This window comes from Neopelma chrysocephalum, unplaced genomic scaffold, assembly GCF_003984885.1.
Source record: "Neopelma chrysocephalum unplaced genomic scaffold, ASM398488v2 Primary Assembly neopelma1_119, whole genome shotgun sequence".
NCBI classification, from domain to species: Eukaryota; Metazoa; Chordata; class Aves; order Passeriformes; family Pipridae; genus Neopelma; species Neopelma chrysocephalum.
This window is the reverse complement of record NW_020897781.1, coordinates 6,485,175-6,507,921: the sequence shown is the minus strand read 5'-3', so window position 1 is coordinate 6,507,921 and position 22,747 is coordinate 6,485,175. Positions and strand designations below refer to the sequence as shown.

The 22,747-nt window shown below is 44.8% G+C and overlaps 1 protein-coding gene across 2 annotated transcripts in view; it reads left to right on the top strand.

Annotated features, from left to right (window-relative positions):
* The window catches only part of TSHZ2 (teashirt zinc finger homeobox 2), a 221,427-nt gene extending 207,942 nt beyond the window's left edge, over window positions 1–13,485 (top strand). The window contains exons 3-4 of one of the 2 annotated variants that reach the window (XR_003536529.1): window positions 4,311–4,854; window positions 13,042–13,485. The gene's annotated coding sequence lies outside the window, so the exon portion shown is untranslated. Of the gene's footprint in view, window positions 1–4,310 lie in introns of both variants that reach the window. The other variant, XM_027697418.1, reaches the window with a different exon arrangement.
* The last annotated feature ends 9,262 nt before the right edge of the window (window positions 13,486–22,747 follow it).

Below are 22,747 nucleotides of genomic sequence, written 5' to 3'. Positions count from 1 at the left end.
CACATGGAGCCTCTGCCTGTCCCTGGGTGGATGCTGCAGCCTCAGCGAGGATGAAGAGCTGAAAGTATTAGTTTTCATGAGGGTTATTCTTACCTCTCCCAGAATGCTTTCCCACCCTCCCAGAGTGTGTTTTCTGAAACAAATATGTTCTGTTTATTTATTTAATGTGCTGCTAAATGACCTTCTGGAAAGCTATTCCTGCACAAGGCTTTAAAATGGATGGGCAGGGATAACTCCAGGGAGCCTGCTCCTCCCAATCAGGATGAATCATTTGAGTAGTTACTGTTTAGATTGATATAATTTTAGTTATAATTATGGGTAACGAGAAGGCATTTACACCCTGTAATATTGTAATTCATGGTGAGAGGAGTCCTAAGTGAAATAAAATATATCCAGATTTCCTACTTTCTCCCTATCTAGGTAAGGATGGTTCTTTAAGGAACAGATTTTCCACTGCTGCAAAAATCTAGCAAAAGTAGGTCGAAAATGACATCTAGAGATAACATGTTTGGTAACCACAAAGGGACTGTCTGTGTCTTCCTTCGTGGCCTTTAAAGAGTCCTGCAATTTATTACTACAGGTACAGCTTCAGCATGACAAAGTTTTGATCCACAGACTCCCATGGATCACAGATGAAAATTGTCATTTTTATTATCCCATTACATAAATAGGAGATGGGGACATGATATTAGCAAAGATCTGGAAATGCAAAGAACACATTATAAACACATGAGCCTGGCTCTAGAGTTCCACCACACCTTGGACCAGCCACTGAAGAGGTTGGTGTTTCTGGAGATCCCAAAAAGCAAACAGTGATAGCAACCCCCAAGCAAAGGACTTCAGGTACCAGCAGGACCTCACAGCAGCCTTCCACTATCTGAAGGGGCCTACAAGGAAGCTGGAGAGGGACCCTTCATCAGGAGTGACAGGACAGGGGGGAACGGCTTCAAACTGAAAGAGTGGAAATTTAGATTAGGTATATGGAAGAAACCCTTTACTGTGAGGGTGGTGACTGGCACAGGTTGCCCAGAGAACTTGTGGGTGCCCCATTCCTGCAAGTGCTTCAGGCCAGGTTGGATGGGGCTTGGAGCAACCTGGTCTAGTTCCAACCCATGGCAGGGGGTTGGAATGAGATGATGTTTAAGGTGCATCCCAGCTAAAACCATTCTGTGATTCCATGATTCCGTGACTTGGAAACCAACCCCTGAGCAAGCAGCCTGTGTCCTGAGATGAGCTCAGCTGGTCAGAGCATGGTGCTAATAACAGTGAGGTTGTGGGTTTGATCCCTGTATGGGCCGTCCACTTAAAGAAACAAAAGTTGGACTCGATGATCCTTGTGGGTCCCTCCCAACTCAGCATATCCTGTGAAATACTCTGTCCTACCCCCAGGATGCCACGTCGTTCCTTGGTGCGGCCGTGGAGAAAAGGGGAAAGGAGACACCAGAGAAGGCACAGGGTTTGGGATGTGTGAGAAGGGGTTTGGGATGTGTAAGGAGGGGTTTGGGATGTGTGAGGGTAAGCTGAGTGTGGCTCTGTGAAGCAGGAGCTGTGCAGGACCCAGCTGAGCAGCCGGAGCCAGCCCAGGCCGGACACACCCCACGAGCTGCTGGTGTGCCCTGGACAGTTGTCTCGGGCTGCAGACGTGTCTGAGAGCTCCTATTTCAGGGGTTTCACAGCTGTGTTTTTATGGCGAGGTTTGAATGAGGAGAGGGAAGCTGTGCCACGGACAAGGAGTGGGAAGGCTGTTGTTAGAAGGAATCCTGAGTCCTGACACATCCAAATTCAAACAGATATGACTCTACAGCTGTTGATGGCTTGATAATTAGTGTTAAATAAAAGCAAAGCTTCAGCATCTGCAACTGATATTTCACATATGCTGTACAACACGTCAGTACAATGAGCACCTTCAGCTCCATTTTCATAACAATTTAAATGGTGGAGCTTTCTTTATGGTACAGGTTGAGCTGCATTTCAGCAAATGCCCAGGAAGAAGCAGACTTTGCCCATCAATTGCTGTTTGAACATCCAAGTGGCTGTGCTCTGACTGTGGGTGACAAGCTCTCCACATACTCCCTGAATCTCTTACAGACTTGATAATGAAATACATAAACTATGACCCTTATTGATCAGGGCTCACACTAATTAATTTCCCAAAGTCCTGTCCCAGCCTGCAGAGGTATCAATAAAATTAAAAAAAAGAAAAAGAAAACCACAAGGATGTAGACTTCAGTTGGCCAGAAGACCTTAGGGGTGAAGTACTTATCCCATTGAAATCAATGCCAAGTCCCAATTGATTTTACTTGTGTGTAGACGTTACCATTAGTCAAGTACATGGACACTGAGCCTTAAAAGTTTATTTCTTGCCAGAAGAGTTTCTCGTGGATCTCCTCCCTGACTGAGGGAGCTCTGAAGAGCTCTGCCCTGGGCTAACACTGTCCTTAGTGTTGCTCTGTGCACGCTCCCCTTGTGGCATGGGAGTGACCAGGAATGTTGCTGTGCTGAATTTACAGCTGGTCTAATCCAAACCTCAGGGCCTTCTTCGCAATGAAACAAGAAGAAAAGGAGGCAGGAGTCTGGTTTTTCATTCTTCCAATCCAAGCCCCTGATAAATATTTCCCTCTGGCAGGAAACTAGTCCTCGGCAGTAACTTCAGGACTCCTTCCTAGATTTAGCACTTTACAAGCTGCTTAATTGTCCTGACGATGTTCTGGAGGCAGAGTTGAGCTAATCAAGAGCCATCACTGCTGCACTGAGCTGTGTCACCACTGCCCCTCCTGTTGGCCCATGTGGGACCAGCCCATGGTGCTGGTATCCCACACCCATGAGGGAGGCAGATGTTTCAGGGCTTGGTATGACCCAAGGCAGGACTAAGGTGGCATCTCACAGGTAGTTTTCCACCCCGGTGAGGGCTGCAAACATCTGCTTGGAGAGGTGAAGCTAAATTCCTGTGCCATCCCCGGGGGCTGCACTTGGACCCTTTGGTGTTGCTCTATTTCAGCTCCAGGCTTACAATAGCAAGGCCTCTGGATTTCTTTATAGTCTGAACAAGGTGTAGACTGGCTCAGCTTTGCCCTTCTGCAGTGAAAAATAATAGCTTTGCAAGGTGTGAATGGTTCCAGAGCCTTACCTCTGAAACCTAAAGACCACATTTTAAAGTGTCGACATAGGTTGCTTTTAGTATATTTTAAGTGGGAATAATGATTTAAGGCATTCACCACAATTTCAGACTGGCTTCCATGCTTCCCCACTTGCCAAAAGTCTCTGCATTCAGCTGCCAAAACCTCTTCTTCCAACAGTTTCTCCACAGCAGGTTTGGGTTGCCAGTGCAAAACTCAGCATCGCTGTGAAAACTGAAAAGGTGAAGATATTGTAAAACAGACCAAATTGTAAACTAAATAGCACGAAGTCAATGGACTTCTTTGTTTTCATATGGAATTTTTTGAGAAGCTGAGTTTATTTTACTTTAAATAAAGCTACTACTGAATTTCCAGTTGATTTAGCCAGAACACAGGGAACACACCGCAGGGTTTGAGTTGTGTTTGCTGAACTATCCATGGCCTTGAACAGATAATATATTTTTCAGTAACATATTTCTCTTTGCCCACTGCTGGTCTTTTTTTTCCTCTGGGCTCTCTCCAGATTGACTTTCACTCTACTTATTGCCTGCCCCATTTCTCACCCTATTTTTCCAATTGTTTTTTTCTCCTGCTTTTCTCAGTATCTTTCTCCCAGGTTATAAGCAAAACAGAACTCAACTTTGGGCTGAACTTTTAAACCCACATCTTGAAATTAAATAAAACAAACCCCCTCTGTCTCTGTGTAGCAGTAACTTCACAACTTGAGTCACTTAGCACTTTTAGCAGCTGCAGAATGGAAAAGGTCCATTGGAAGAACAGTGGCTTTTAATGCTGGGGAAGTGCCACAACAACAGAAATAACACAGTAATTAAACACCATGTGGGTACTGAGATGCCCAAAGCACCATGAGGATTTTAGAGTATGTTCTTGGCTGGCTGTAAAAAAGAGTTCATTGTTGTGGTTTAAGCAACATGAGGGGAAAGCAGAGGTGCAGAGTAGAGTGCTTGGTGTACCAGGCAGAGCCACAGCACCAGCTGGAGTTTGCCAACTAATCCCTGCCCAGTTACAGGCACAAGGAGCTGGGATTTTGTTCCCACCTGTGTGTCCTTGCTTTCTGTGAGCCTATGGGTGGACAAAGTAAAGCAAAGCTGCCTCATTTCCAGGAATTTCTGTGGCTGCAGGTACACAGTCAGTACAACCTGGTGACAGTGGCTGTTGTTGTTGTGCTTACAGGACGAATGCCTTAGTCCCAGCTCTCCAGCCCAGCCTCCCGCCCAGCCCTGCACGTCACTCCGGCCCTGACACTGAACTTACAGCAACCCGGACCCAGAAGACTGCCAAAAAAACTCCTGCTATTCTTCTTCATCCTCACTAACAATTTGGTAATGAAGTATTGATTTCCACTCCCCTGCTTATGGACAATATTAGATTTTCATTGATAAACTGCACTGGGGCTGTCTGGTCTCCACTGTCCCTTTTTGCTGTCACTGAAACAAAGTGCCACTGAAGTAAGATAATGACTGAGAACATTGATGTACTTATTTTGTCAATTTGTAACACTTGACAGGAAAAAAAAATTCTTCATAGTTTAATGTCCAAGTGTGCTACACGAGATGCAGTCACTTTGGAAGCTTTACTTTTCATGGTAATGTCCATTTCCTATTTATAACCCCTTTGGGATAGTTTGTCTAAAGGAAATGTTTCTATTCTGTGCAGCTATTACTGTTGCACCTGGGTTGCCCAATCCAGTCATTGCACTAGGGATCAATACATCACAGTAAGTACAAGAATTATTAAGTTAAAACAGATTCTGAGCCAAAAAACCTCTGAACAATGTTAATCTTCTGTGCAAGTTGTTCAAATAGTTATGCTTAACCATGTTGCTGCCAAAGATTTGTTTGAAATGGATTATTTTCAGTTTGTTTTATTCCTCAGATATATATATATATTTAAATCTCCATTACGGTTTATGATGAGACATATGGGATGGAGGGATTTTTAAACAAAAGTACTATTGTTAGATTATTGAACATTATATAAATATAGCTATATCTATATATAAATATCACTATATAAATATCTATATATAGATATAAAAGAAGAAAAGTAGAATTCCTTTCTTAGTTAGGTGAGTGTAAATCTGAAACTCTCTGTTGTAGTCAATGGAGTTATTTTGGGTTTATGCCACCAAAAATGGGATCAGAATCTGGTGTCCGTGTTCTGTGCTGTGCCTTCAAGTCCACCAAGACCTGGGGAGAAGGGGGCTACAGAGATGGCAATTCCAAATTTGTGCTTGGAACTTTTTTCATTAAAACTTCGAGATCCCGGTTTTAATTTGTGGAATATTCACGTTAATAATGAGATCTAATTAAGACATCCATTAAAAGCCCGTTAAAGTTAATTTAACGTAAAAATTCCAATAGAACTGTATTAGATTTTCTCCATTAAATTAACGTTATGGATTTTTAACGGATGTCTTAATTATACATTATTATTAACGGGAATACTGTATTACACAGATTAAAATCGGGTCCCGAGTCAACTCCCAGACCCTTCCAGGATAAGCCAATGTCACGAGCCTCCTGTTTCCTAGTGCACTGCTTGGAAAACCAGGCACAGCCCTGTTTACCCTCGCTCAGCAAAAGCAACCTCCAGTAGACAAATCTATCTCTGCATTTAACGATGAACTTCCCCTATTCTCCAAGGAAAAATAAGTCTGGATCAAGTTGTAAATCGTTATTCCGTAGCAAATGAAATATTCAAAGTATGCGAGGCACAAGTGGAGAAGAGGCTCTTTCTCAAATAAGAGGGGGCTTTGGGGTGTCTTTTACTGTTGTTTTGTTTTCGGTGTTCAAGTATTTAATTGAAGTGCAGCATTCACAAAATCAGGCTGAACATGTTCACTGCATTCCCCCTGGCTTGTGCAGAAGGGCCTGTTTTGGCACTGCTTGGGAAATTTTGACATGATCCCTAAACTCAACATGGAGGAGAAAAAAAGGCCCTTCTTATTTACCTCCTAGGGAAAGTGTTGCCCTTATGCCACATATAATAGCAAATTGCTTTTTTTATGGCATGCATAACCTAGATGGGAAAAAATATGGCGCTTGAGGGAAGGAGGGAAAAAGTAAATGAAGTTCCAGGAATGTCATTCTGAAGTAATGAGGCATGGACAGAAAATATACCCCTCACATCATCGGATTGAGATGGCAGTCGAAATAGCTTCATTGAAGTGTCAGCACTCATCCATCAATCAATCATCCACAAGGAAAAATAGCGACAGTACAACGGGGCGGCTTTTATGGGATTTACTCATGGGCATAGGGAATAGCAGCTCAAATGTAGTTCTGACATGAAAAGCAAGGTGCTGATATTATTTTTTATGATGGGAGGATCATAAAGTGAATTGAGAACAGTGAGGTCTGTCTTTGCTTAACCTATTCAACTGGAAATGAACGGAGCTCAACTGGAAACGAGCAGAGCCTTCAGATGGGTTAAGATTGAAGCCTGTGCCGTGCTGAGCACCGGCCATTGACAACAAAATTCTATTAAAGCAAAATCAATGCATTAGCATCGAGCTCCTCAGAAGCTGTTAAATTGCACAGCCCAGATCAGAGTTATTTGGTGAAGTTGCCCAAGGTGGGGCCTGTGGCGTGGACCCAAAGGCCACGAGCGCCACGGTAAATCATCACCTGGGAGAAACCACGTGTGTGTCTCCAGGCCTGCTCCTTTCCCTGAGCTTTTGGGTGCATAGAAAAAAATATCTGGCTTGTTGCAGCAGCCAAATGTGAAATTCTTGATGCTGTTCCCTGGTGCTGGTGTTTTGCTGTCTGCTCTGGTAGAACCCTCCGTGCAGTTGGGTTTGTCCCCTGTGGCCATGGCCAGAGAAGCTGCCAGGAGCCTCCTCCTACAAAAGGGAGGCCCTGAGTGCCCACAGCAACCAGGGCTGGGGCTCTTGGGGTCACCAGCTGCTCAATTTTGGCAGAACAGAGGCTTTGCTGGTGTCCTGTAGCCAGTGAGCAGCAAAAACCCACGGTCCTGTCTCGTCAGCACCTGGGACCTCAAAGCTACAAACCTCTGGGGAGATTTTGGGAGGGCCAGTCCCCCTGAGGGAGGTCTGAGGTTCTGCTCAGGAGGCTTGGCTCTGGCACAGGCAAATGTGGGAACAGCTACTTCATTGAAAAACGTGGCCACAAACCTTTATTACACAGAGCTGAGCCTCGCTCGTTCTGCCGGCACCGCTGTCCTCTGGGAACGTTTTAGGTACACATTTGAATTAACTGGTTTTTATTTTTTTTTTTTACAATATGATATAAAAAAAGAAAATGTACATCTCTCTCCTTCTCTGTGCGGAACTGGATGGGTTGATAGTTTATCTGTCATATAAATCAGGTAACACAGAAAATCATTGCATCTTTTCTCTGTCGCAGCTACTCAATATCTATCGTTCTGACTTTTATTCTTATTGGAGATCATCAAAACATTAATTAAAAGCCTGGTGATCAAACAGCCGAATATTTATGATTCACGTCCTTGCTTATTAACAAGTGGCATATTGATACACCACATATCCAAGCTGTTTGTGCTCCTACACTGCAATAAAGCAGTGAGAATTGTTACCCTGCTTTGAAAGATTTATTCAGAAACCACAGCTCCCTTCCCACCACCACCCATGTCAAAATAAGCCATATCACCTTTAAAAAATTGTTCTATTTTAAAAGAAGGAGATGCAATTAGCATCCCTTTGGAGCCTAATATATAAGAATTTCAGAGGATCAGTCTCAGGTGGTTTTTCCAGGCTCTTATTACTTAAGCTGAGAGGGAGAAGGACACTTAACTTTAAAAATGGCTGTCATTAGTACTATAATAATTGTTGGGTTAAAAAAAAAATCTTTGAGAATCTGCTAAAAAACCTGCCCAGTAATTACTTGTCAATGCAAGTTATCAGGGGGTTTATCACCTAGTTGTAAAAGTATTTACAAGACTGACCTTCCCAGCTTTTTTTAGAGATCAGGGAGGATATAAAAAGTCATTTTAAAAATCAATAATTATATATTAGCAGGATAGAGGTTGAAGCCTTCCAAGCTATCAAGTCAACTCTTACTCATTACCATGGCAAGGATTGTTTCCCTAATTTTTGGTCTTTTTTTTTCTTTCCTTAACCATGTTTTGATAAAGTGCCACATTTATTGATTAATGTATACCCACAATTCAGTTCCTAAAACAGAAAGGTATGTTCCCACTGGGAACATCCATGGAAAACAAGCTGCCCTGAGTGAGCAGGAAATACAGAAGGAAGGGAGTTTGGGGCTGGGGCAGCTCTGGTGGGAGTTCAGTGAGGGGACATTGGCTCTGTGCTGGTTCCTGAGGGCCTGATCCAGCCACGGGCCAGCACAGCAGCTCAGGGCAGCCCATGGTTTGGCTGTGCTGTGGATATTATTTTGGGCTCAAACCTGTTAAAAAAAACAAGGGAATGAAGATGGCAGCCTGATTTTTGGCAGAGATTGAAGAACTGACTCTGCTCAGCCCCCGAGGCCAGGCTGTGCTGAGGCCACGTCCCCTCTCCCTGTGCCACCGTAACTCCCAGGCTGGAGCAGAGGTGGATCTCCATCACACAGGCCTTTTGTCTTCCCCAACAGATATACGATGCAATTTATATTTAAAATTCTCTCTATAAAGACAGTATTGATCACAGATTCCAGATCAATATGTTGCAATTACAGCAGGCTTTAAAGGCCATCTGTCCCCAAGCAAGAGCACCGATCCAGCCACCTCGATGGATTGGGAACAAGTGCTACTGGTTTGTGCCCATCTTCTCGCAGCCTGACATATTATTTGTGTTCCTAGGAAGTTGTGTGAGGAGCTATAGAGCTGTAATTCCTGGGTACTGACCTCCCAGGAGGGGCCCTCAGACCAGCTTCTCGCTGGGTTTCACAGCAGGTCAGTGACACTGGTTTTGCTCACCTGGGTTTCCTGCTCCCCCTCGCAATTTATCCCAACTTTCCTCGTTGCCAAGGCTCTGTCCTCAGTTGGGAATGGTCAGCAAGAGGGTCTTGAATTTCACTAAAACGAAGAACTTTTCCATAACGGTGCTGAAGTGCTGTAGTTGGACATTGGTGGGTGCAAACTGAGCCTTTTTTTATACCATAGAATCATTTAGGTTTGAAAAGACCCCCACAGTCATGGAGCCCAACCTCTGACCACTGTGTTATGTGACAGATTGCACCACAGCAAGTGTAATATTTTTAGACCTGTAATAAGTGAATAAATGACATGCATCTAAAGGCAGACTTCAATTCACATTTCATCAAACTGAGGTCCTAATTTGTCTGCACCTGAAGTCAAGATCTGTCTGTTGATGGCCCCTGGGTGAGCCACTGGGTTGTTATTCCAGAAAGAAATGCTCTCCTGGATTTTCTTCTTTTCTTCATTATTTCCTGCAGTGGTTGGCTTCACACAAACACACAGAATTTAGAACTTTTATTCTCCAATTTCCTTCTGAGGGAAAGTGAAGGAATAAAATAATGGGTTTGCACTGATAACAGAAGCTGACTTACCTTTGCATCCCACACGTGGTCTGCCACGTCCTGCCAGCACCTCCCTGATCTTCCCTGAAACCGCCTCCCTCTGATTTGGTTTCAGTCCAATGTCTAAAAACCAGAAGCCAGATTCTGGATGGAATTATTCCAGTGTAAATCCAGAGCCACTCCTTCAAATTCAGTAGATTGACCCTCTGTCTGCACAGCCCCAAACACTGTCCTCGTGGTCCTAACCTCACATTCCCAACGTGTTTAGGCAGTTTTGAAAACAGCAAACAATCTCTATCTCCAGGCAAATTAAACCTTCTGCACTTCAGAAGGTTCAGAGTTGTCAGGGAGGAGATTGCAAAACTTTGGTATTGATGTGACTATGCTGGTAAAAGTCCTGATGTAAAACCAGTTGTATCACTATAAAGCACTTTATACTGGTACAGCTCCTTTCATTTTGCTGGACCACTTTTATACCAGTGCAAGCACTTTTATCCCAGTATCCTCCAGTCTATGCTAGTGGTGTTTTTTTGTTTTCACTGTGCTGGCAAAAAAGTGAAGAGCAGATGAAGTTCAAGATGACACTGTTGTTTCTTGTACTAAAATGTCTGCACAATAATTTCTTGGAGAGTATTTTTAAAAGTGAACTTGCTGTACCACTGGACTTAACTGCAGAGTAATAAACTTCCAGTTCATCATCCCTCTCAGCTCATGAAATGTCTCCAGGCCTTTGTAAAAAGCCCTGTTTGAGACAACAGATTAAATACTAATCCTGGCGGATCGTACATCCCCACTTCAGTTCACACCATCTCGCTGAGCAAACTTCTTTTTTTTTCCCTTTTTTGATCTAAGTAAAGGCAACAAATTCTCTCATTATACTTCTTAGATGAGATAGCAGGGGGAAAAAAAAAGATCAGTATTTCAAGAAGAAAATGAAAATAACACCTTGGAAAAACGCAGCTACGTCAAAGGCAGGGAATGCTGTCCCCATCCCCAGGGATTCACGCTGTGGAAACATCCACACAACTGTCTCCAATGTGGAGGATTTATGTGGGCAAGGTTTTCACTTAGGAACTGGTCCATGGAGCATTAAATAAATGCATATCTATTTGCAGATATGCAGGTAGCTACAGATATTCCTCCCTCCATGCACCACGTGTGTGCAGACACGGGCACACCCGGGTGTGTTTGGGCATCTCTTCCTGGCCGGGCACCCACCCCTGGCTGAGGGACCAGCTGGGCACTGCTGGCAGCAGGGTCTGCAGGATGAGCAGGGCAGGATTTTGGCTTTATAAGGCAGCAAACGCTGGGATGTGCAATACAGGTTGCAAAAGCTGACAAGCTCAACAGTTCTTCTCTGGCTCAGGGTACTTCTCCGTCCTGTCTCTGGTACAATACCCCCTTCTGTCTCCTGCTCAGGCACCACTTCTTCATCCTCTGTTGTTTTGTTGTTTGTTTTTTTTTTTTTTATTCTGCATGTTTATTTTGGGTTTTATTATCTGGAACCTGTCAGCAGGAATCACGAGAGATCCACCCCCATTTAAAGAAAGGAGCACAGTTGGCCATAACAGTAAATTGGATGGTTTTGCTCTGCCCCTGCCCACGTTTGTTATTGGCAGCATCTTCAGGTCCCATCTGTGACCCGTGGTGTTAGGGCTGGAATTTCCTTTCAAAAATGGTAATAAAAATAAAGAATCAAAAGCTCATTTCTCTTTTCAAAAAAAATAATAATAATAATGTATATACTCCAAATGGCAAAAAGGAAAGATGAACCACATTTTTTATATGAACAAACCAACGGGACTCCCTTGGAGAGGACTCGCAGTGACTTTCTCTGTAGAATGTCTCAGTGCTCTGCACTGATTTTGTAACCAGTGCATGCTGTATAGAACATATTGCCTGTAACTTAGAGTGGAGGGGGGGCCAAGCTGCTCTTCCTTGGGCACTGCAGCTTGTTGGGATGAAAAGTTGCGCCTTTGATGCATTTTTATACTGTACATATTTGTATATATTAACTATATTGCCATGTTATGAACACAGATTTTGTTATATTTGCTTGTTTCGGTTTCCTAACAAAAAAAAAGGAAAAAAAATGGGTCCATAATGGGGGATATTATTTTATTTTTTTTTTTCCCAATAGAAAAATATGCTTGTAATTTTTGTTTGTTTGTTTTCTTGGTCATCATTTTTTTTAATGGCTCATAAAGGAATTAGAGACAAGCTTTTGGAGGAACTCTGAGAAGCAAGTCTGTGTTTGCATGAGACCTGCCCAGTTGCTGGCTAGAAAGGGGGGCGGGGGGAAGAGGGGAAATCTAAGTCAAGTTTTGCTTTTAAAGCATGCTTAGTCCCATGGGAAACTCATACATGTACAATTATTCTCTTTGTATTTTATCTAATAGTGCCTGAATTATTTTTTTTAATGTCTTCTTGGAGGAACAATTCATAATTGTCAAAATTTGAAACATTAGCTTAATTTTGTTTTCATGACCCCTCATTTCTTCTCCTTATTTATTTTGTTGCTGTTTATAATGGGCCCCAAGGCCATTTCTGACATTGCAGTGTTCTTCTTCCACATTAAGGATGTTTTTAAAATTACTAAGATTATTGAGCCAACAGGCTGTTTTAATCAAAACCATGTTTCACTTGGTTTGGGTGATTATGAATGGTCCTTCTCAAGGAAAAAGCCCTTTCTGCTGGGAGGACCATACCATCTAGTGGCCCCGGAGCTTCATCACAGACACACATCTTCCCAATATTTACTGTCTTTCCAAAAGCCTGGCTGGCAATTTTGCTTCCAATTATTTGCTTATTATAACTAACTTAAACTAAACAAATTGATAATGTTAATGGCTTTTCCTCCCCTCCCCCCCCCATGGTTGATTGCTAAATAAATTCGTATAATTTATACTAGAGGAGATTATTGCTTTTATTGTTTTGGGTTCCCCCAAACCAATTATTAACAATCAGGACTATGTATCTCATTAAATTTAAATCAGGTCAAACCTATTTATCTAAGGCCTTTTCTGATTTACAGGAAGATGACTGTATTCCAGAGCATTTAAGATGTATTTCTGTGTATGATTTTGCAGCATTGAAATCTATTAATGGTGATTTTTTTTTGTTCTGTATTTTCACCACGGTAAATACGTTGTTAAAAAAAAATCCCTCAACTTTCCCACAGAAAACATTACTTTTTATGCCCAGGGATTTTTTTTTTAATAAAATCACTGCAGTTTTAGAACTGTAATTAAAGCCCTGAATAATAGATCACACATCTTTATCTGTTGTGTTTAAAAGGAAAAAAAAAAAATAGCCCAAACTGTTCACATAATCCTGAATGCCTCATTTCCATAAAAAAGGTTTCTATACATATATTATTTACATTTTTAAACATGGTAATTCTTTCCTTTGTGGCATAAAATGTCTCTTTTCCACTGCAGCTACTGGAAAGCGACTGCTCACATCTGAAATGTTATCGTAATTTGCATCAGGAAACCCAACTGCAGACATTAAGGACTTGGGTGTGTTCAATTATGATTTTGCTGGAGGCTGTCCCTCATTTTAATGCTGCACTCATTGAACTACCTTTCTGAAATCTAGCTGATATGGCTCACCATAGACATGCTTCACAACATCATTAGCTTTGCAAATGGCTTCATTTCAGTCAATGCAGGCTTCAGTTTTGGCCAATTGTAAAATGGAAATTTGAAAAGGGAAAGGGAAAAAAAAAAAAAGAAAAAAAAAAGAAAAAAAACAGATGCACTTAAAACATGAAAAGAATTATTTATATGATAAAAATATATTTAGATTTTCAAAGCACAAGACTGAACAGAAGTGCTCTTTTTATGCTTTCTGAAGATGTTACTGTTAAAAGTCTTTCTACATCAGGCTTAATAAATCTGTAATGACATTTGATGGATTGATTTTTGTGTGGGTTTTTATTTTCTTTCTTTCTTTTTTCTCTTTTTTTTTTGCCTTTCTTTCTCTGCAGAGAAAGAAAAAGACTGACCTGGAGGGGCTGTGGGAGTGAAAAAAACCCACAGGAATGTGCCTGTTTCAGTAAAACTCACGAACAATTTCTAGCAGTCTCCTTTCCCTTAAATAATAATCACTTAGAGTGAGGAAAAGAGGGAAAAATCCCCAACGACACCGCCCTGCATTGGCGGTGCAGAGCTTTCCCTTCCCCGCCTGTGGCTGCTCTGGCCACTCCAGGTTATTTATGGAGGAATCTGCAGGAGGCTCCGCGCTGCTGTCACCCAAATTCGGGGCTCGCCGGCCATAAACCGGGAGAGATTGAGACACCAAACCCCCCTCCGGGGGTTCCACCCCGACGGATCGCCCTAGTTGACATTCCCTGTCCCCGGGTTCACACTCCCTGTCCCCGGGCACTCCTTGGTCCCCTGGTTAATATTCCCTGTCCCCGGGCATTCCCTGTCCCCCTGCGCCGGGAGTTGTGTCCCCACCGCGCACCCCGCGGGTGATTTACTGCCCAGGAGTCAGAGCTCTCTCCGGGGCAGAGATTCCTGAGGCTCGTCCTCCTTAAATGTTGGTGGGCACAGGATCGCCTGAGCCAGGTTTAACTCTGCTGCTCCTCCCTGCTGTGACACAACACACGAGGAGCGGCGGAGCCCATCCCGTGCCAGCCCATCCCGTGCCAGCCCATCCCGAGGGCAGCGCGTCCTCCCGGCGTCCTGTCTGTCCCTGAAGGTCACAGAAGGACAGGGCAGGTGTCCCCACACCTGTGGAAGGCAGAGCAGAGGGGAGGGAAGAGCTGGATGTGTCCCCCTCACCCTGCTGGCCTCTGACTCCCTTCAAATCTCCTTTCCCAAGCCACCCCAGGGTTTTTCCAGAGCACATCACCCATCCCTTTTCCAGCTGTCCATCTCCTGCAGAGCCAAACCCAGTGATGGGCTCTGCCCACTCCTCACCCCTTGCTGTGACCGTCCCACACCCACGGGTGACCCCCAGGGCCACCCATCCCTCCCATACTCGTTACCAAACCCCCTCCCAAGCGGTGCCTCGGATCCTGCAACACCGACCTCTTTTTTTTTTTTAAGTGATTTCTTTTTTTTTTTTTTTAAGGAATATATTGCACACATTTCAAGAAACCCCTCTAGGGTAAAATAAAAAATATATATAGATGGCTAAAATAACAAATGAATCATAAAACTTAGAGATGGAAAAGGACTATTAGATCATCCAATTTATCTTGCTGTCTGCCAATACAGGTTTGCTCCCCGCAGACCCTCCCCTGGGCTTTGTCTCGCCTCTCTGACTTAACTCCAGCACACAGGGTCCTCTGCCACTTCCCTGGGAAGGATCATTAATGGGTCAGGAATGTTTTATAGGTGCAGGGCCAAATCCTGGCCTGGGGGAGTCTCACCTGCAAGGTGCTCGGGCGCTGACCCCGCGCATTTTAGTGCCCCCCAAAGCAGCAATAAATGCACCACGGGAGTGGGTTTTCACCCCACGCCCCTGCCCACAGCACCCCACTGGCTGTGGGGCCGGGATTGTGGTCCATAAGGATCCATGTCCTCTCTGTGCTGGAGCCCTGGGTGAGCCAGTGGGGCAGGACCACTCACCCACCCACACCACAGCATTCCCGAATGGATGGAGATGCCAGACCAGCTGTAGGCAGCTCCCAGCAGGCTGAAGAGCCTGTTATAATTTATTCCAAGGGTTTGAACTTGCATCTCTCTCTTTTTTTTTGTTTTTTAATTATTGGTGATACACTCCAACAGAAGAACAAACAAACAAACAAATAAAATCAACCCTTCAGCTTCTCAGATGGATGTTTTGGCTACAGGGCAACTTTGAAAGCTGGTTCAGTTGTTGTTTTTGCTTTCATTTTTTTTTGCTGCTCCTTAAAACTGTCTTGATTTAATAAAAGTTAAATGTTTTCATAGGAAAATCAGGCTGGGTAGTTTGTGATTCTTTTATGTACAACACGAATATTACATTATTCAGCAATTCAGGAATAAATTTAATTCTGTCTGCCTTTGCTGAGTGTTTTACAATTTAAATAGCTGGTCTGACAGAGGGGTCCAGGCACTCCAGGAGGGCACCAAAGTCGTGGTACAAAGGATGAGATGGGACGTGTCCAGGTCTGTGGGAGGCAGGAGAGCAGAGCCTGGGACCAGGGGCTGGGTTTGCCACCAGAAGGAGGATTATGTGACCCATACGAGGCACCACAGAACAGGAGGAGAAGAGAGCACTGAGAGGAGATTCCATCAATCCATACAAATATCTCCAAGGGGTGTCAGAGGATGGTGCCAGACCCTCCTCAGTGGTGCCCAGCAATGGGATGAGGAGCAATGGCCATAAACTAAAACACAAGTTCCACCTCAACCTGAGGAAGAAATTCTTTCCATGAGGGTGGCAGAGCCCTGGAACAGCTGCCCAGGGTGGGCATGGAGTCTCCCTCTCTGGAGACATTCCAAACCCACCAGGACGTGTTCCTGTGTCACCTGCTCTGGGTGACCCTGCCTTGGTGGGGGATTGGACTGGATGATCTCCAGAGGCCCCTTCCAGCCCCAATATTCTGTGACCCACAGTTTGCTCTGAAGTTTTGAAGTGCAGAAGTGCCCCTGGGCTGGTCCCCCTGCACAGACAGCCCCGTTCACTGCCCTGATCCCTCCACAGCCAGGGGGGTCCCAGCCCAGGGACATCTTCAGGTGGGGCTGGCACTGGTGCCAGGATGGGCTGAGCTTCCCCGGGAGCTGCTGCCCCACACTCCCGAGCCAGGCTGGACATGGCTGGAGCACCACACCCAGCACAGCAGCTGCAGGGGGTTGTGTCACTCAGGGCAGTTTATTGGGAAGATTTATGGTCGGGAAGACAAATGTTTAGAGGAACAAAAGGCAACCCCACATCCCCTCAGCATCTGTTCCCAGCTCACACTGACGCCTCAGCCGCGGCTCAGAGGCAGCTCCGGAGCAAACCAAGCTGTTAACTGGGCTCCAGACTCCAGGCTGCCCTCGGGGGAAAGGCAGGAGCAAATATGACAGGAAAAAAACCAATCCAAAATGCAGCAGAAAACATCAGGCTGTGTCAAGTTGCTGCCCACTACTGGGAAGATCTTTGCTCGGGGGAAGGAATCAAGTCCTGAGGATGATGATGATGATGATTGGGATCCTCCCGGGACTCAGCACACACAGACACCCCCAGTGCCACCCAGGGCACAGGGCTGGGGCCACATCCCCACATCCACGCCCCATCCCAGGGGAGCAGGAGGCTCAGGGCAGGTGTCTGTCACAGCAGGACAAACAGACACATAGAGACACCCAAGATTTTGGCTACAAGCACTCGAGGACTGAGCAGGGCCCTGCTCAGATCATGTCTGCCCATGTCCCCTGGTGTTGGTGACCAGCAGTGACTGGCACCACAAATGAGTAATGAAAAGGGATGTGTTCCTGTGGGATCCCCTCAATAGGAGGACACAGAGCTCCCAGTGGGTCCCCAGCTCCCCACGGCCCCAGTACCTGAAACACCACCCACCTCAGCAGTTCTCAGCTGCCCCAAAGCACTTCTTAACCAAGCTGTGCTTTGGGGAAACACACTTCAAATCCTGCCTTTATTTTTTCTCAGCACATCAGGCCACATCAGCCTTGTGCAGCAAGGTCCAGACTGCTCAATTGTGTAAAATTTACTACTTTGGCAGAGTTTTTTGCAGCCCAAATGGTAATCCAGGCTAAGCCCTTTGATACCTCCTCAGGCTGTCCTACAAAATACACCTGAGCCCCTAAAATATTAAGTGTGTTGCTTGTCTGAAAGCCATGGTGAGGGAGGAAGAGAATTCCTGAAGAGATCAGATAAACCTCAACACTAACAAGAGCATTTGGGAAACAAAGACTGTCTGCACACTGAAAATAGTTATTGCAGTGGTACTGACACTTGAAAGGCATTTACAACATTTTTAACACAGGAAAGACATAGTTTTGCTGGTGAAGTGGTGCTTTTATGGCTGTGATGTCTTTAGGGATTCTGTAGATATGGTGATGAACCAGCCTCAGGCCCACTGGATGTTCCTGCAGTGACCAGACAGAGCAGGGCTGCAAAGGTTGGACATTTCAGGAAACATTAAATTACTTAAAAGACAGATTTGCCAGGGAAATATACCTTGAACACATTTTTTTTTTCAGAAATGGATGCCAGCTTTACATTAATATAATCTATAACCATGCAAGTACAGCTCTGGTTTCTCGGTTACCAGCCCTGGCTCTCCACCAAAAAGTCCTTTTTGCAGTCAAACTATCACTGATTTTTATTTTTAAAGCATTCTCAACCAAATTCACTGCATCTGGCTGCCTGAGCCTGCAGCTCAGTGCTGTGGTGCAACTCAGGTGGGATTAAGGTGTCCCAAGACTGGGCTCTATAAATCCAGCACCAACAATCACTAACAAGTTAAAAAAAAATCCAAAATCTGGAACCAAAACCAAATCCAAAGCATTTCTTGAACCAGGATGTTCAATATTACCTTTTAATTGACAAAAACAATGTTACAAGTGTTTAAGAATTTTGTTTGCTTGTTTTTCAGAAATAATAAAATATTGACGGCTCTGGATAAACTCATCCCAGAAAATATTTAGGTTAAATTAACAAAGTGAGGAGCCCCTGAGCTCAGGCAAACAGCAACAGTGCTGGTTGGAGAAGGGGGAAATCACATATTTTATATGAAAAGTCCATCTGTAAGCAATTGTGCTAATGCTTTAAAGATGATCAGCTCAGGCTTTTGGAGTCAAACAGGAAAACAACCAAAATTCTTATCGGGAAAGAAATTTTTCAACCTGAAAACAGATTCTGTCAAAATGTCAAAGGCCCAGATTTAGGTTCTGCTAAAAGAGACTTTAACAAGACACAATTTGAACAGAAATGCTGAGTTCAATTACCTCTTAACCTCCAGTAACAGCTGGAGGGAGACCAGAAATACGACCCCAAACTCAACAGTGAAGGGGAACCAAAAGGAAAGAGAAATTAAGAGTGTCTCATCCTCATCCCCCTTTGTGAACGTACAACACCAACACTGAGAAGGGCAGGGGCAGGTGCTTCATTTAAGGGGTTTTTTACCCAAAAATTGAACCTGGAAAATACATTCCCTGGATAATCCAGAGAACTGAAGTGCAGAGCCACTGCTCCTCCTCCAGCTGAGAACAGGAACCTGCCCCAGAGGTTGGAAATACCTGGGCCTGCTGCTGGGAGTTTTGGGAGGTTTTGGTGAGAGGGATTTGGAAAAACACAGAAGGCAAAAAATTCAAGTTTGGTGAAAGTGTATTTTAGCATTAATTATCATTTCACTCAGTTCTGATCTTCTCTTTTGCCAAACTATTTATGCTCAACTTTGACATTAAAATTTCATTCGGTTTGCTCAGAACTACTTTATTTAGCAATGTTTAATTAGATTTTCGAGAACATACATATATATATATATACACACATATTAAAAATTCAGAACTGCCCTAAAATGAAATAACATTTCATTACAAAATGTGAAGTTTTTTTTTGCTTTAAGTGAGAGCTGTTTCCTGATTTTCCAGAATTATCAGAAAACTATGAAGCCTGTGGTTTCCTCAGCTCACGTGGGTAACACAGACTTTACCTGTTCTTTATCTACCTCTTGTTCCACTAAACTGCACCAAAGACTGAGGGATGAAATCACAGGAAGGTTCTTTGCAAGTAATTATTCCACAAGACAAAAAAAAAAAAAAAATCAGTAATTAGGTCACGACTTTCAGAGAGGATTAATAAAAACATTTTATATGTGTAAAATGAGTTTTAAATGCCAAAGTGTTCCATAACTATTTATTAGACTGAACTTGCTCATGCAAATAGTTTTGTCCCCAAGATCCACACAGAGGAACGTCCACAGTGATTGTCCCACGTTATGAAACACATCATTTAATTAATAGTAAAAACCCAAGCAGTCAAAAATAATGTTTGCCAGCAGCTACATCTGCTCGGTAGCAACACATTTCAGGAAATATCGATCGGGTGAGAAGAGAAAATCGGGGATAACGTTTCTGTATCTCCAGATTTTCTCTGGTTCATCTCCCTTGTCGGGGAAGTTTCCCGGTGATTCCGTGATTGTTGCTCGCATTATTAAACAGGTCACCGCCTTTCAGCCTGTTTGGGCTGTTCGGGGGCAGCTCTGTGTTTATTAGGTGCTTTTATGCGATTGCTAATTAATTCCGGTGTCTAAAGTAAACTTGTCCCGGGAACACGCGGCAGCTCCAGCCCCGCGGGCGGGTCCCGCTCCTCGGCTTGGCCAACACCGCCACCTAATGCCGGCACATCCCGCTCCTCTGGAGCTCCGAATACCTGGAATGATGCTCCCAGTGCCCTTCCCGCCGCACCTCCAGCCCCGCTGGACCCCCTTTGTGTCCAGCTGGAGCTGCCCCCTCAGTGAGGCGATATCGCTTTTTGGGAGTACAGCATACGCGGAGAGAGGGAAGAACCTCTCCCCAGCTCACAGAGACATTTGGGAAGCGCTGAACAGCAGAGATGAGCTCCCCGGAGGCTGCAGGATGGAATTCTGCGTGCTGGGAGTAGGGATAGCCTCAGGGGAAGCAAAGGGAGAGCAATTCTGGAGAGGGAATGTTCTTGTTGTAGGCAATATTATTATCAAAACCCAGAGCTCCCCAGTCTGAGCCTCCCCAGTCCTGCAGAAAGGTCGGGAGCAAAGTGATTTCATTCCACACAAATACACAGGAGGAAGATAAAAAGCTGCTGTGTCTGCCCAAACAGCTCAGACCCAGTAACACAGTGAAGGGGGGACCTGGGCAGACACCACACCTTCACATTTGTCTTCACCTCACCGAGCCTGTGATGGGCTGGGAAGGGTTAAACCGGAGCATCTTTGCAGTGCCATGCTCAGCCCAGCAGCCTCCTCTCTGGAATTCTGCTCCAACAGCAACCAGAGCTCCTGATTTCACATCTGACCCAATCCTGGACTCTGTGCCTCTCAATAACCAACTCCAAACTAAATAAAACCACTCAGCACACAACGGACCCTTGTTACAGATAACAACACATGTCAAAATGGGCATTCTTGCAATTAGCTTGTGATTACTCAATCTGCATAATTACACATGGGAATCATGCTGCAGCATGTTTGGACCTGCTACATCTCATTTTCCCCAGTAATCCTAAATCATATGAATATCTTCTGTAGGAACTACTACTTTAGATGTTACGAATTAATATTAATTCGTAAAGATGAAATTGAATTAAATGTACTGATTTTAATGTCATGAATGCACTCATAACTATTTTTTTCCCCTGAGAACCATCTGCAATTTAGAGACTTGCTAATCCTAATTAAATGCACTTTTCTCAAGTGTGTGCAAATGAAGGGAGAAATCTGCTCGGGAAAGCACTTGCAGATTTTCCACTTCCACAAAGGGGAAGAAGAAACAGTTTTGTGATTTAATATTAGATCTCCCTCGTAAGTGAAAATGAGTGTTGCTTCTATGCAATTTCAGGACATCCAGCAGTCTGAGGATGGTAATTAGCTAAAAGCAGAGAAGGAAGAGCCCTCAAACAAGTGTTTGTGATGCTGGTCTGAACATCCACAGAGAAACACTATTTGTTGTATCTTCCCTCATCTCAGGCAGTGCTCCAAGCCCTCTGATTCTGTGTATGGAGGCACCAAACAGAACCTGCACTGCAGGTTATCAAGGAAACAGAACCGCTGGGTCAGGCTGGAAGGGCCCACAGTGGGTCACCTGGTCCCATCTCCTGCTCCAGCAGGGCCATCCCAGAGCACACGGCACAGGATTGTGTCCAGATGGTTCTGGAACATCCCCAGTGAGGAGACTCCACACCCTCTCTGGTCTCTGTTCAGGGCTCGGTCACTGCACAGGGAAGAAATTCTTCCTCATGTCCAGGTGGAACTTCCTGGGCATCAGTTCCTGCCCGTCCCTCTTGTGCCATTGCTGGGCCCCCCGAGCAGAGCCTGGTCCATCCTCTGCCCCCTCCCTGCAGCCCCTGACACACATGGATGGGGTCCCCTCTCAGTGTCTCCCCTCGAGGCTGCACAGCCCCAGCTCCTCAGCCTGGATGAGGGGGCAGAAACCAGAGCAGCCCCGGAGCCATCTCACATCCTCCCCTGCAGCAGCTCCACCAACACCAGCAGTGACAAGACACCCTCGTTTTATTCACTGCCACAATTTATTTCTGGTTTTGGCCTTTCCCCAGGGAGAGTCTCACCCTTCCCATTAACCCAGCTTAGGCTGGGAATAACATTTATCTCAAAGGAATGGGGGAGAAAAAAAGTTTCACCTGTAGCAACCAGAGACCACATCTATGACAAAAGTGACATAAAACAAAAGCACACCTCCAACATCCCACAGGGTTTGGAGATGCAAGACACTCCAAGTGCCTTTTCAACCTGCAGATGAACAACCCTGTACTGGTCCTTATCTTCAGCACCTCCTTCTCAGTCAGGCAGTGAGAGCTGCTCTTTAATTCACCTGCAGAACTCACACATTGATCCAGCAAATGATGACCTACAGTCACTGCAATAACCATCCTTTGTCTCCAGGTCTGTGTAGCTCATCTGAAACTCATCACATGGCCCCTCGGCCCCCCTGAGAGGCACCAAAGCCAAGGATTGCAAAGTTCACATTTACTCCTTGTACCCCACCCAACCCTGTTGTCATCCAGCACCACACAGGTCACCCCAAGCCCCTGTGAATGGCACCAGCAGCGACACTTCCAGACCCCTTCGTGCACCACAATTTCCCTGGTACATCGTGTTGCCCTCAAGCCCCCACAGCTGGAAGGTTTCATGCTCCCCAGCAGCACTGCTTTTACCCAAGCACTTAAGACAAGAACCTCCTGGCCCACCCTACTCCTCCAAAGCTCACCAGAGCCAGCCCAGCTGAGCCCGTGTGCTCACCCCCCGAAATGGGGCTGGTTCACACTGGGGCTGCAGCTGGGGAGTTCCCTTTCTCCCCTGGACGAGCTGCCTTTGACAAGTCTTTCCCAGGTTTTGAGATGTGGCCCAAGGTGTTGGGAAGGTCTGACACCTCAGGAGAGTTCCAAGGACACAACAGACCTAGAAATTTTTTTTGAAACATACTTGGTGTCAAAAACAATTGATAATTTAATAAAATTCTGAAGTGTCACCAAAAAAAAAAAAATATACAT